General features: G+C 44.9%; 1 protein-coding gene across 1 annotated transcript in view; it reads left to right on the top strand.

The window, feature by feature from the left end:
- Positions 1-4424: 4424 nt before the first annotated feature.
- LOC118372833 (transcriptional activator GLI3-like) overlaps positions 4425-14931 on the top strand; it is a 138545-nt gene continuing 128038 nt past the window's right edge. Inside the window, exon 1 of the mRNA XM_052505248.1 lies at positions 4425-4795. The gene's annotated coding sequence lies outside the window, so the exon portion shown is untranslated. The remainder of the gene's footprint in view (positions 4796-14931) is intronic.

The following is a 14931-nucleotide window of genomic DNA, read 5'->3' as shown; positions in this document are numbered from 1 at the left end:
AAACAGATTGTACGAACTGAAGTTTCTTCTGGGAATAGTAATTCTATTCTATTCTATAAAATTATAAGCAGGAAGCATGAAGTGGCCAATCAGTGACAGTGACAACAGCAAAGCATGCCCAGTCAAAGGTCCACTGTAAGACACACAGCAAAATCAATAGCGTACATTTAAATCTGAAAGCGTTAAAGGGATGCTTCTGGATTTTATCTACTTCCCCAGTCAGATGAACTCGTCGATACTATTTGTATGTCTCTGTGTCCAGTATGAAGGAAGTTAGAGGTCGTTTTTGTGAGCCAATGCTAACTAGCGTTAGTGCAATGACTGGAAGTCTATGGGTATGACACACTATTGATCACGAGAGTGATTAGTCAATATTACCTAGTCGTAATTATCTACATAGGACTAGACACCAGAGGTCTCACTCTCTGCGATACAGCTTTTAAAAAATAACAACACTGAAAAATGCTTATGGGGCATTGATTTGACCATGATTCTAAATCTTTTCTTTTTGTACCTCTCAGTCTCCCTATACAGTCCCTCTCAGTGGGGACGCAGTCCCCCACTAACAGAACTTATGCAATCAAGATTCCCACCTTTGGGGAATTTGCAAGGGTCGGCACGGCCGGAGTGCAATGGCCGAGCCTGGTTGCCTCTGCTACAACATAGCGGTGACATGTTCCGTTATTGTGACACCTAAATGGAATGATCATACGATGTGTCCCAAATGGACCCCTAGTCCCCCATAGCCCTCTTGGCAAAAGTAGTGCACTATATGGAGAATAAGGTACTGTTTGGGACACATCCATAGACCACTGGACAACAATGACCTCTTGACCACACACACACAGTCAAATCCTGCTTAAACGATAATTGGTGATTTTTGCCATACCCCCACCTCTCAATTGATTGATACAGACCCATGTACGCCTCTTTTACCACCATTTCTATGCATATTGATTATGTATATTGATCACACCTAACCCAACAGGAAAGCTTTTCCCCCTCCTTACCATAACATTAGGTCTCATTCAGAAGGCTGCGGCCCAGGGGACCACTTTTCCAGTTTCCCTATCATAAGAAGCTTGACGCATCACATAAGTGAAATGTAGATCACGAAGCCACCCCACACTCCAAGAGAAAGCACAGGAAGAATGACGCTACAGCATGAAGCTGGTTGAGAGAACGCCAAAAGTGTGCAAAGCTGTCATCAAGGCAAAGTGTGGCTACTTCGGAGAATCTCAAATATAATATATATTTGGATTTGTTTAACACTTTTTTGCTTACTACATGATTCCAAATGTGTTTAAAGAAATAGTTTTGATGTCTTCACTATTATTCTACAATGTAGAAAATAGTCCAAATGTAGAAAAACCCTTGAATGAGTAGGTGTGTCCAAACTTTGGACTGGTACTGTACATATACAGTGCCTTCGGAAAGTATACAGACCCCTTGACTTTTTTTCACATTTTGTTATGTTACAGTTTTATTCTAAAATTGATTAAATAGTTTCCCCCCTCATCAATCTACCCACAATACCCCATAATGGCAAAGCAAAAACTGTTTTTTGGAAATTTGAGCAAATAAATATTACATTTACATGAGTATTCGGACCCTTCGCTTAGTACTTTGTTGAAGCACCTTTGGCAGCAATTACAGCCTCAAGTCTTCTTGGGTATGATGCTACAAGCTTGGCACACCTCTATTTGGGGAGTTTCTCACATTCTTCTCTGCAGATCCTCTCAAGCTCTGTCAGGTTGGATGGGGAGCGCTGCTGCACAGCTATTTTCAGGTCTCTCCAGAGATGTTTGATCAGGTTCAAGTCCAGGCTCTGGCTGGACCACTCAACGACATTCAGAGACTTGTCCCGAAATCACATCTGTGTTGTCTTGGCTGTGTGCTTAGGGTCATTGTCCTGCTGGAAGGTGATCCTTTGCCCCAGTCTGAGGTCCTGAGCGCTCTGGAGCAGGTTTTCATCAAGGATCTCTCTGTACTTTGCTCCGTTCATCTTTCCCTCTATCCTGACTAGTCTCTAAGTCCCTCCTGCTGACAAATATCCCCACAGCATGATGCTGACACCACCATGCTTCACTGTATGGATGGTGCCATGTTTCCTCCAGACGTGACGCTTGGCATTCAGGCCAAAGAGTTCAATCTTGGTTTCATCAGACCAGAGAATCTTATTTCTCATGATCTGAGAGTCTTTAGGTGGCTTTTGGCAAACTCCAAGCGGGCTGTCATGTGCCTTTTACTGAGTAGTGGCTTCCGTCTGGCCACTCCACCAGAAATGTCTGACTGATAGAGTGCTGCACAGATGGTGGTCCTTCTGGAAGGTTCTCCCGTCTCCACAGAGGAACTCTAGAGCTCTGTCAGAGTGAACGTTGGGTTCTTGGTCACCTCCCTGACAAGGCCCTTCTCCCAGGATTGCTCAGTTTGGCTGGGTGGCCAGCTCTAGGAAGAGTCTTGGTGGTTCCAAACTTCTTCCATTTGAGATTGATGGAGACCACTGTGTTTTTGGGGACCTTCAATCCTGCAGAATTTTTTTGGTACCCTTCCCCAGATCTGTGCCTCACCACAATCCTGTCTCGGACCTCTCCGGACAATTCCTTTGACCTCACGGCTTGGTTTTTGCTCTGACAGATACGGTCAACTGTGTGCCTTTCCAAATCATGTCCAATCAATTGAATTTACCACAGGTGGACTCCAATCAAGCTGTAGAAACATCTCAAGGATGATCAATGTTTCCATTGGATGCACCGGAGCGCAATTTCGAGTCTCATTACAAAGGGTCTGAATACTTATGTAATAATGTTTAAAAATAATAATAATTATACATTTATAAAAATGTATAAAAACATGTTTTAGATTTGTCGTTATGGGATATTGTGTGTAGTTTGCTGAGTTAAAAAAACAAAAACATTTTTGAATAAGGCTGTAAAGTAACAAAATATGGAAAAAGTCAAGGGGTCTGAATACTTTCCGAAGGCACTGTATATACCGTTCAAAAGTTTGGGTCACTTAGAAATGATCTTGTTTTTGAAAGAAAAGCAAATTTTTTTGTCCATTTTGTCCATTTTTTGTCCCACAAAACACCAGTCTCAACATCAACAGTGAAGAGGCGACTCCAGGATTCTGTCCTTCTAGGCAAAGTTCCTCTGTCCAGTGTCTGTGTTATTTTGCCTATCTTAATCTTTTATTTTCATTGGCCAGTCTGAGATATGGCTTTTTCTGCATCCCTGCATCCCGAAGTTGTCTCTTCACTGTTTATATTGAGACTGGTGTTTTGCGGGTACTATTTAATGAAATAAGCTACCAGTTGAGGACTTGTGAGCTGTCTGTTTCTCAAACTAGACACTCTAATGTACCTCTTTCTCAGTTGTGCACCGGGGCCTCCCACTCCTCTTTCTATTCTGGTTAGGGCCAGTTTGCGCTGTTCTGTGAAGAGAGTAGTACATAGCGTTGTACAAGATCTTCAGTTTCTTGGCAATTTCTCGCATGGAATAGCCTTAATTTCTCAGAACAAGAATAGACTGATGAGTTTCAGAAGAAAGTTATTTGTTTCTATTCGAACCTACAAATGCTGATGCTCCAGATACTCAACTAGTCCAAAGAATGCCAGATTTATTGCTTCTTTAATCAGAACAACAGTTTTCAGCTGTGCTAACATAATTGCAAAATGGGTTTCTAATGATCAATTAGCCTTTTTAAATTATACACTTGGATTAGCTAACACAACATGCCATTGGAACACAGGAGTGACGGTTGCTGATAATGGGCCTCTTTACACCTATGTAGATAGTTTGTTAAAAAGCGTCCGTTTCAAGCTACAATAGTCATTTACAACATTAACAATGTCTACACTGTATTTCTGATCAATTTGACGTTATTTTAATGGACAAGAAAATGTGCCTTTCTTTCAAAAACAAGGACATTTCTAAGTGACCATAAACTTTTGAACAGTAGTGTGTATATATATATATATAATGTTCATATTTATAGAATATGTGTATGGTTTATTACATTAACTCATACTGAAATAAACCATGCTCATCTTATCCTTAAATACTGATTATTTATCATGCTCGATGTATTGTTTGTGAAAAAGGTCTAAACCCAATCGTTAACAGGGCCACTTGTGCTGATGCCCAGCCACTGGTGTTGAAACTATCATAAGTAAGACAACACGGACACCCGAAATCACAAACTTCATCCTAAGGAGTATTGCTATAAGTGAAATATTAGTAATTGCCAATTCTTGCAATTGCATGGAACTGGTACTGTACAACGGTCCATTCGTTCCAACCATGTCTACATCGTCTCAGGAAACTGCGGCCCGGCGCAGAGAAGAGAAAGAGAGGGGAGGCGGGGGAGAATAGAAAGAGAGGGAGGTAGAGTGCGAGGGAGCCCGATCCGAAGGGAGGAGTCAGGCGAGGGAAAGAGCAGCTGGAGTTCTACACTTCGCCCTCTTCTCCTCGAAAAGCATACTTAATGTAATAACAACAGTCCACACGTTTTTGTAAACACTTATGTTGTCTTATTCATACAGGTTCATCATCGGCCATCGTCAGGTATGCAGGGAGGCTCACAGTATTAGTTCAGTGTTCGCTCTATTCAGAAAACTGTGAAAAGGAGAAAGACGCGGAAAAGAAGGAAAAGTCTGGCAGAGCGGTTTTCGGAGTTGGTGTCTCACAACTCCAGAGCGCGAGAGGCACATCTGCAACAAGCGAAAAAATTCTTCACTTAAGAGAAGAAGACAGAAAAGATCAAGAATTATTGGAGGGAAACATCCTTCGAACACGTAAGTGCAAAAAACACGACGAGGCATGATGAACTGTTCCCTTTGAACATTTTGCTCTTTGCTGGCTTTGAAAGTTTTGAGGGAGAAAACACGACGTCTATTCAAAAACTGTCAGAGGTATCACGTTTCAAATAAGTTGGAATTTCATAGAAGTCCACAAATCGGAGGGTGGTGATGAAATAATAAAATTGTATGAAAACTCAACTTATTCACAAATATTATCACACAAAATGACTATTTCTTTTCCTGGATGCTTTCTAGTTGTTTTCTACTTTCTTTAAAGTTACAAGTTGACCCATTGCACATTTTCTCAACTTTGCCTATGTAATTTCTTAAGTGATAGAAACTCACACTCACTCTGTTAATTCAACACAATGGTTGTTAAAGTGCGTTTAAATGTATTTTATGGAAGGTTGAAGCTATTATTTTTGTAAACACTTTAATGCAAAAGTAATTGCATTGTTGAGAAGTGTGGGCTGAAACAACTTTGGGAACGTCCACTACAGACACAACTTTATTGGACTTTTGCCTAAAGAAACGCACGGGGCATGCATATTTAGGCCTACATGTGATCATATTTCAGCGCGATTTTACCAAGTCGTGCCTGTTATCGATTCGGTCTCATCCATTATGCCTAATATGAGTTATGACTGCATTACTATAATTTATGGAACATTTTCCTGAATCGAGTATAGCCTATTCTGATAACAATCGAATGCAATCACTGATGTCTCTATTTCTACAATCAAAATATGACTGTTGGAATACAAGTAGGCCAACATTTATTTAACAAGGCACAGCCTTTACAAGGCACAGACCTATTTAATGAGCATTTGATCGAGTTTGACAATAGTAGAACACTGACTGGGTTATATCAAATTAAATAGAAAAGTTATAAATATAACATTTAATTTCTGAGTTGAAATACAGGATATGCTACTAATAATTAGTGCGGGCACATTTGGATACTTCCCCCAAATATTTTATTGCCTTTATTATAATCAGGCCTAATTATTCGGCCTATAATTTTTAGTCTTTTATCCATTGAGTTTTCTGCGTATGTACTTTTCGGTCCGTTATGTATCATGGCAGCACGCCTCCACATGTGGAGATGTTTGTTTTAAACTTTTCCTTCTGCTCCCCGCCAGCTGTTCCACATTTTATCTGCTTGTCGGATTCGCTGTGAGTGACTGGTGGACCGTTTGTGTCTCGGGTTTCACGCCGCTATACAAACGACGAAGGTTCGAGGCGTTCAGCCGTGCGGTGACGGCTCAGCCAAACCTTCTTTGACACTTGGCAAATTATTAACGGAGATCTAACTGCCTTGAGAACGAGCAGTAAGAGTTGAATGCAAAACAATAGAAGTTTAAGAGCTTGTGCAGATAAAAAAGCTCCCCCCCCCGGGTTAAGAACATGGTCATCTGGATTGGACTATGCCAGTTTAATGCCCTTATGAAAAATCTGTCATGTGCTGCCTTTTTATTTATTTTTTGCCATGCGTGTTTTTTAAAATACAATTCTTAAGGTGGTAATTTGTAAATAAATAAAAACATTGCATGAACATATAACCCACTTAATTTAGTGACTGTTTTTACACTTTTTTTTTAAAAGCATACTTTTGTTTGCATGAACCGAAATTATGCACTTATTTCTGAAATCAAATGCTTATTAGGCTAGCCTACTAAATAATAATTTATTTGATAAAGGAATCGGCTCAAATATTTTGCTGAAATAATATTTGGTAAGTGTGAACATCAAGGAATATATAAACCTTTCTTTTAGCCTACTTCTCAATACCTCAATAGATTATTTTTCATACTCAAAACATGTGTTTGCTACAGTAATATAGTGCATTGGTATCCTTATCTAACCAGGACATTTTTATTAATGCTTTTAGCCTTTTAATCAACAGGAACAACGTGTTTGGCTTCCACAAATCCTAATGTTATACCTCAATTCGATAAGGCCTACCTGCATTTTATTTTGAAATGATATAATCTAATATATAATCTGTTATTTTATTTCCAGAGGATTCAATGGACATAAAAAATATTCCACCATTTATATATTTCTGGGTTTTTGCTGTTGAGTTTGATTTACCGCAATAGTAGTGATTGATTGTCGACAGAAATCTCTTTGACAGAGTGCATTTTTCCTGAAGAATGTGTGATTACTTACCTCCAGATTTAATGATCACAAAAGCAACATGAAATGTCATTATATTAATTTGAGCTCTATTTAGCCTTAATGGATGGCAGATATTTTCCACGAGAAAATGATGCTCTGAAATAACCACAGATTGGCTCTAAGTACATGTGTATAATAACGTGCACGGAGCCAGAGATATTTTATGATTTAATCATATTAAATATGAATGATATCTGATGAACACACTCAGTGTTATAAATATGTATGGTGTTACTGTTTTACAATGTCTCCAGAACAGAACAGAGCTCAGCTAGGGGCTTCAGCTTCACTTGAACAGGTGCAATTTTACAAAACAAGGACTGCATGTCATAAATGATTCAGCAAAGTGATAAATACACACAATGTTTAAAGATGATAATCTGGTGTTTAAAAATATAAAAAAAGGCACATTGAAGAAGCCCGTTTTTTTTTCTTTCTCCAGCAGCGGTGATGAATTAGTGCCTGTCTGGTGAAGGGGGCAATCTGTAACTCACAGTCCCACGGATAGAGAAGGAAACTCGCGGATAACCCCTATCCTTCCTCAGCCCGTCAGAAAGCAGAGCAGCCCTTTATCTCCGCATTAGCACACCTTTACATTCAATTATGCATCGCTGCAAAAACACCAGGCAGTGAACCCGTGACCTCTCCAGCCTGCCCAAAATAGGACCTGTCACACAAGCAGATGTTAATGCACAAAGATGACACTCTATTACCCTCTTAAATCAAGGACCCCTCCTCCTCGCCCCGGCCCGCAAATCCACTGTTCTAGGCAGGCCTCTGCCCTTAGGCCCTTTTACATCCTAGAGGAAGAATACCTGTTATCAGGTGTGTATGCATGAGGCCCTAATGACGTGCTAATGGGCATCTATAAAGGCACACTCATAGATAGCAAGTGTATTGCTCTGCCAGGTTAATTTAGGGGAAGTTGTTTTGATCAAAGATAAGGACCAAGGCATTTTTTGTAGCATTTATTTACATTTTTGGTTTGTTGTGGTGTGGATCCCTGGGTATGAGGCGGATATGGGGTGCGATTCCTGCTGCGGTACTCACAGGCCGTTCGACGGTCACGGATGTCAATAAGACGAAAGGTTTATCATACAACTCTTTAGCAGAGCGCTAAGTACTTCTATCCCACAAACCACCGCTTACATTAGCAGGTGAGGAGAGGTGCAGTTACCTCATCTATTCAGAGCATGTTGGCAGAAATAAGTAAACATGGCATCACAATGGCTACCCAATCCATCTTTCCCCTACGTGTGAGTATAGCCTCTTCATGAATAGACGGGCCCCAATAGGAGTCGCTCACTTTGATGATTCTGAACTTTGATATATCGACATGAAATCGAAAAGGCACAGTTGAGGGGGGAGAGAACAAATCCAGGAGAGAGAAAGAGTGAGAGAGATATTGAGGGGGGAAAAAGGCAGAGAGACAGGAGACGGAGGTGCATGTGTGATGAGTGAGAGGCTCCTTTGCCTTCTTGTAAAAAGTTTGGGCTGTGGCAGTTCGCCGCCAAGTGTAGCCTACGCCAAAGTGTCTGGATGCATTTGCGTGTGAGCGGAGAGAAGAAGGGGGGCAGGCAGGCGTGCGGCGTGGCGCAGCACGAGGGCTTCTCCTTGGCTCTACTAATCCCCAGGCCCAGCCATCCCTTCAGGGCATGCCTCAGATCTGGCTCTCCTAGCTCTCCGCGTGGACCTACCCGGCCTCCGCCAGCCGATTTAATATGCTATGTGTTCCTTCTCCCCCAGCTCCCCTCCACCTCCACCAGCTGCGTCCCAGAGCGGGACCCCCATTCACCCTCCCCCCCACTCCCTGCTTCAAGGAGCCCCACTTAAGGCACCTTTCACTGGGCTCATGTCTTTTGCAAAGTGAGGGGAGGGGGGTGGTTGATCTGATGAAGGGGGATCAGAGAGTGAGAGGGACAAGTGTAATGACATGCCTATACACACACATGCATTTAGATAAACCCACACATCCACACCCTACACATGGGCTTCCAAATGTGCTCTTACTCCACCTGCATGTTTTAAAATGCAAAAGCACCTCGATATAAAATATCCCCATCATAGACATGTTTTACACGCACGGAAGCACGTACACTCGCACACACACACGCACACGGGGAGCGTGCAAGAGCCAGTAGTTCTTCTTTCAGAAATGGGGGGGCTCAAGCTGCCGTAGAGGCTGAGAGTCAGAGTGGCCATTTCTTTTCCAGAGCTTTGGTCTCACGGAAACCCAGATTGGACCTGCCAATTAGCCTGGTCAACCAGCTTCCCTGAGAGAGAGATAGAGAGAGAGTAACAGAGAACGAGAGAAAAGAGAGAGATAGAGAGAGAGAGTAACAGAGAACGAGAGAGAGAAAAGAGAGAGAGTAACAGAGAACAAGAGAGAGAAAAGAGAGAGAGTAACAGAGAACAAGAGAGAGAAAAGAGAGAGAGTAACAGAGAACAAGAGAGAGAAAAGAGAGAGAGTAACAGAGAACATGAGAGAGAGTGTAACAGAGAACAAGAGAGAAAAGAGAGAGAGTAGCAGAGAACGAGAGAGAGAAAAGAGAGAGAGTAACAGAACAAGAGTGAGAAAAGAGAGATAGTAACAGAGAACAAGAGAGAGAAAAGAGAGATAGTAACAGAGAACAAGAGAGAGTAACAGAGAACGAGAGAGAAAAGAGAGAGAGTAGCAGAGAACGAGAGAGAGAAAAGAGAGAGAGTAACAGAGAACGAGAGTGAGAAAAGAGAGAGAGTAACAGAGAACATGAGAGAGAGAGTGTAACAGAGAACAAGAGAGAGAAAAGAGAGAGTAACAGAGAACATGAGAGAGAAAAGAGAGAGAGAGTAACAGAGAACAAGAGAGAGAAAAGAGAGATAGTAACAGAGAAAAAGAGAGAGTAACAGAGAACGAGAGAGAGAAAAGAGAGTAACAGAGAATAAGAGAGAAAAGAGAGAGAGTAACAGATAACTAGAGAAAAGAGAGAGTAACAGAGAATGAGAGAGAGAAAAGAGAGAGTAACAGAATAAGAGAGAGAGTAACAGAGAACAAGAGAGAGTAACAGAGAACGAGAGAGAAAAGAGAGAGTAACAGAGAACGAGAGAGAAAAGAGAGAGAGTAACAGAGAACAAGAGAGAGAGAGTAACAGAGACCGAGAGAGAGAAAAGAGAGAGTAACAGAGAACAAGACAGAGAAAAGAGAGAGAGAGTAACAGAGAACGAGAGAGAGAGTAACAGAGAACAAGAGAGAGAGAGTAACAGAGACCGAGAGAGAGAAAAGAGAGAGAAACAAATGATTTACTAGAAAAAAACCCAAGATGAATGCAGGAGTGAATGAGCGCTAGCAGACTCCTGCATGAACCCCAGTGCGTATCAGCGGGCGCCTGCGTTGTCTTTTCTCACACACTCGAGTACAAACAGAATACAAATGGCGGCAGGTCGCGCCTGGCTGACGATGGAGCTGGACTGCTCTCGTCTCCTCCGCTGTTAGCCCTGGAAAAGCGTCTTTGCGGCTGCTGTGTGAAGTGTGGCAGCAAGAGGTGAAGTGAGCTGCGGGCCCATTTGCCTGTGGTGTGGTGGGCTGTGTAAAGTTGAGACGCTGAGCTTGGACAGTGGAGTTGTAGTTCCCGACTTCCAGGGGGTTTTTGGGTCTGTTATTGTAGATGTGGCATTGTGTCAGGGGCTTGATGCGAGCCAGTTGTGGCATCCGTAAGGGGGCCTGCTCTCCGTCGTTGTCCAGGGAGTGTGGTGACGGCCAGGGGACAGATGAGGCGGCCAGCTCACTGTGAACAATGATCTGTCACTCCCCCCTTCCTTCCTTGTGTGTGTGTGTGTGTGTGTGTGTGTGAAGCCATGCATCAGGCTGCTGCAACGAAGACACACACATGCACTTGGACAGGCTCACACAGGCGCATGCACGCACACACACAGAACAACTGCGGGAGAGGTCAATTGAAGGCAAGGGAAGGGTCACTGATTATTGTGATTGGGACTGAATGGGAGTTCATTTTTTGTACACCCCCCAAGTCTGTATGAGAAAGATCATTTCTAATATCAATTGCATAAATAGCTGTTTGGAATGATTTTGTTGCGTTGCTCAGACTGTTCTGCTACACAACGTGTTTTGTATTTGCTGTGCCCCATGCTGGCCTGGTTATCTGCGTTAGTGAGTAAGCCCCGTGGGTCTTAGTGGAACCTGGGGGTCGAGATTGAGGACGGGGACATTGTTTGAATGTCAAATGCCAATCCCAAGGTTAATACCTGAATATAGTTCAGGCCCAGTTGCCCCCTCCCTTCTGCAAACATGTTTTAAATGAGTGCCTCTTCCCCTCCTTCCCCTCTTTTCCCCCTTTCCCCTTCTCCTTCACTTCCGTCCTCTTTTGCGGGGAATTTGACCCCCGTTCCTCCTCTTCTCTAGGGGCCAGTGGGGCCTCCTCTGCAAGTGAATGCTAACAGCCCCTGCCTGTAAGACAAAAAATGCCTCATCTTAGAAAAACAAAAGGGGAACTCTACTATCGGAGAAAATTTCTTGCCCGACCTGAAAGCAGGCCTCTTTTGTCTCGATGGCATTTGAAGACTAATCGCTTTTTCTCATGCAAAAAGTACTTTGTCTTAAGAGCTGGGCCTCGGAGAGAGAAAGAGAGGGAGAGAGAAGGAGCTAGTGGGGGCTGTGTTTTAACAATACTCCGCAGGGAGCAAGGAGGAACGGGGGTTGGAGGGGGCGCAGGGGGGGATTTCTCTCCTTTGCTTATTTTTTAGACAAAGCCCAGTTCCTTGCAGGGTTGAAGGGAGAAAGGTGGGAGGTGGTGATGGTGGTGGTGGGTGGTGGGGCTAGAGGAGGGAGTGGGGGGTGGGAGGGATCCAAGAGTTTTTAGTTCCTTGAAAAGAGGGGGGGGGGGACTCCAGCCGTTTCTAATGACGGTCTGTCATCGGGGCTCCCCTACCTGCCAGAGGAAACCTCAGTGCCCCGACACTACACTGACTCCGACAGGCTTGGCTTGGGGAGAAAAAAAGTGGGCCTCGGAAATGTATAGAGCAACAGAAATATGAACTTGTATATGGGCCCCTAAAACGTCTTGGGCTATTCCAGGCTTGACTGGTGTTTTTATTAAGAGAGATCGACATGCTTTGGAAATAGATCTTATTCATGAAGAAAAAAAACCAGGGCTGGACTTCCCAAAGAATTCATTATGTTCCCCTTTCCCAGAAGCCTCGGTGCTCCGCAGGTCCCAGCCGTGCCTCGGAGGACGCCGAGCGTGTCGTACCGTGTCGCGTGACTTTGTAAAGCCTCCCTCAGCGAGCAGGGGAGTGCGAAGGGTTCCATTTGTCAAAGGTGCCCGGCAGTTTTTTTCCCTTCTCAACACTTTCCCGGCTCCGTCCCAAACTCATTGTCTGAGCTAAGGCAGGACATTAGTCACCGCGGTGCTAGTGGAGCCTGCGGGGCTGTGGGACCAACCAACGCTGTTCTGGAGCAGGGACTGCTAGTCGGACAGAGAGAGAACTAGAAGAGGGAAAGAGGAGGAGTGATGGAGAGTGTGTGAAAGAGAGAAGGGGAGAAGAAAGAAAGAAAAAGGGCGAGTGTGGCTGTGTGTTTGAGAAAGCGAGGTAGAGTGTGGAGGAAGGAGAGAGAGAGGTAGAGGTGTGGAGGAAGGAGAGAGAGAGGTAGAGGTGTGGAGGAAGGAGAGAGAGCATTAGAGGTGTGGAGGAAGGAGAGAGAGAGGTAGAGGTGTGGAGGAAGGAGAGAGAGAGTTAGAGGTGTGGAGGAAGGAGAGAGAGAGTTAAGAGGTGTGGAGGAAGGAGAGAGAGAGTTAAGAGTTGTGGAGGAAGGAGAGAGAGAGGTAGAGTGTGGAGGAAGGAGAGAGAGAGGTAGAGGTGTGGAGGAAGGAGAGAAAGAGTTAGAGGTGTGGAGGAAGGAGAGAGAGAGGGAGAGGTGTGGAGGAAGGAGAGAGAGAGGTAGAGTGTGGAGGAAGGAGAAAGAGAGGTAGAGTGTGGAGGAAGGAGAGAGAGAGGTAGAGGTGTGGAGGAAGGAGAGAGAGAGTTAGAGGTGTGGAGGAAGGAGAGAGAGAGTTAGAGGTGTGGAGGAAGGAGAGAGAGAGTTAAAGGTGTGGAGGAAGGAGAGAGAGAGTTAGAGTGTGGAGGAAGGAGAGAGAGAGGTAGAGGTGTGGAGGAAGGAGAGAGAGAGTTAGAGGTGTGGAGGAAGGAGAGAGAGAGGTAGAGGTGTGGAGGAAGGAGGGAGAGTTAGAGTGTGGAGGAAGTGTAGAGGTGTGGAGGAAGGAGAAAGAGGAGGGTAGAGTGTGGAGGAAGGAAGGAGGTGTGGAAAGAGAGGTAGAGGTGTGGAGGAAGGAGAGCATTAGAGAGGAAGGAGAGGTAGAGGTGTGGAGGAAGGAGAGAGAGAGTTAGAGGTGTGGAGGAAGGAGAGAGAGAGTTAGAGGTGTGGAGGAAGGAGAGAGAGCATTAGAGGTGTGGAGGAAGGAGAGAGAGAGTTAAGAGTTGTGGGAGGAAGGAGAGAGAGCATTAGAGGTGTGGAGGAAGGAGAGAGGTGTGGAGGAAGGAGAGAGAGCGTTAAGAGGTGTGGAGGAAGGAGAGAGAGAGTTAGAGGTTTAGAGGTGTGGAGGAAGGAGAGAGAGAGGTTAGGAGGTGTGGAGGAAGGAGGAGAGCGTTAGAGGTGTGGAGGAAGGAGAGAGATCGTTAGAGGTGTGGAGGAAGGAGAGAGAGCGTTAAGAGGTGTGGAGGAAGGAGAGAGAGCGTTAGAGGTGTGGAGGAAGGAGAGAGCGTTAAGAGGTGTGGAGGAAGGAGAGAGGGCATTAGAGGTGTGGAGGAAGGAGAGAGAGAGTTAGAGGTGTGGAGGAAGGAGAGAGAGCGTTAGAGGTGTGGAGGAAGGAGAGAGGGCATTAGAGGTGTGGAGGAAGGAGAGAGAGAGTTGGAGGTGTGGAGGAAGGAGAGAAAGCATTAAGAGGTGTGGAGGAAGGAGAGAGAGAGTTAGAGGTATGGAGGAAGGAGAGAGATTATTAGAGGTGTGGAGGAAGGAGAGAGGGCATTAGAGGTGTGGAGGTAGGAGAGAGAGTGTTAGAGGTGTGGAGGAAGGAGAGAGAGCATTAGAGGTGTAGAAGTAGGAGAGAGGGCATTAGAGGTGTGGAGGAAGGAGAGAGAGCGTTAGAGGTGTGGAGGTAGGAGAGAGAGCATTAGAGGTGTGGAGGAAGGAGAGAGGGCATTAGAGGTGTGGAGGAAGGAGAGAGAGCATTAGAGGTGTGGAGGAAGGAGAGGTGTGGAGGAGCGTTAGAGGTGTGGAGGAAGGAGAGAGAGCATTAGAGGTGTGGAGGAAGGAGAGAGAGCATTAGAGGTGTGGAGGAAGGAGAGAGAGCATTAGAGGTGTGGAGGAAGGAGAGAGAGCGTTAGAGGTGTGGAGGTAGGAGAGAGAGCGTTAGAGGTGTGGAGGAAGGAGAGATAGCATTAGAGGTGTGGAGGAAGGAGAGAGCGTTAGAGGTGTGGAGGAAGGAGAGAGAGAGTTAGAGGTGTGGAGGAAGGAGAGAGAGCGTTAGAGGTGTGGAGGAAGGAGAGAGAGCGTTAGAGGTGTGGAGGAAGGAGAGAGAGAGTTAGAGGTGTGGAGGAAGGAGAGAGAGAGTTAGAGGTGTGGAGGAAGGAGAGAGAGAGTTAGAGGTGTGGAGGAAGGAGAGAGAGCAATAGATGTGTGGAGGAAGGAGAGAGAGAGTTAAAAGTTGTGGAGGAAGGAGAGAGAGCATTAGAGGTGTGGAGGAAGGAGAGAGAGAGTTAGAGGTGTGGAGGAAGGAGAGAGAGCATTAGAGGTGTGGGAGGAGGAAGGAGAGAAGGAGAAGAGTTGTGGAGGAGGAAGGAGAGAGAGCATTAGAGGTGTGGAGGAAGGAGAAGGAGAGAGTTAGAGGTGTGGAGGAAGGAGAGAGTGTGGAGGAAGGAGAGAGAGCATTAGAGGTGTGGAGGAAGGAGAGAGATAG

Source organism: Oncorhynchus keta, chromosome 4 (assembly GCF_023373465.1).
Source record: "Oncorhynchus keta strain PuntledgeMale-10-30-2019 chromosome 4, Oket_V2, whole genome shotgun sequence".
Taxonomy (NCBI): domain Eukaryota; kingdom Metazoa; phylum Chordata; class Actinopteri; order Salmoniformes; family Salmonidae; genus Oncorhynchus; species Oncorhynchus keta.
Note: the sequence above shows the minus strand (reverse complement) of the source record. Positions and strands in the feature narration are given on the sequence as shown.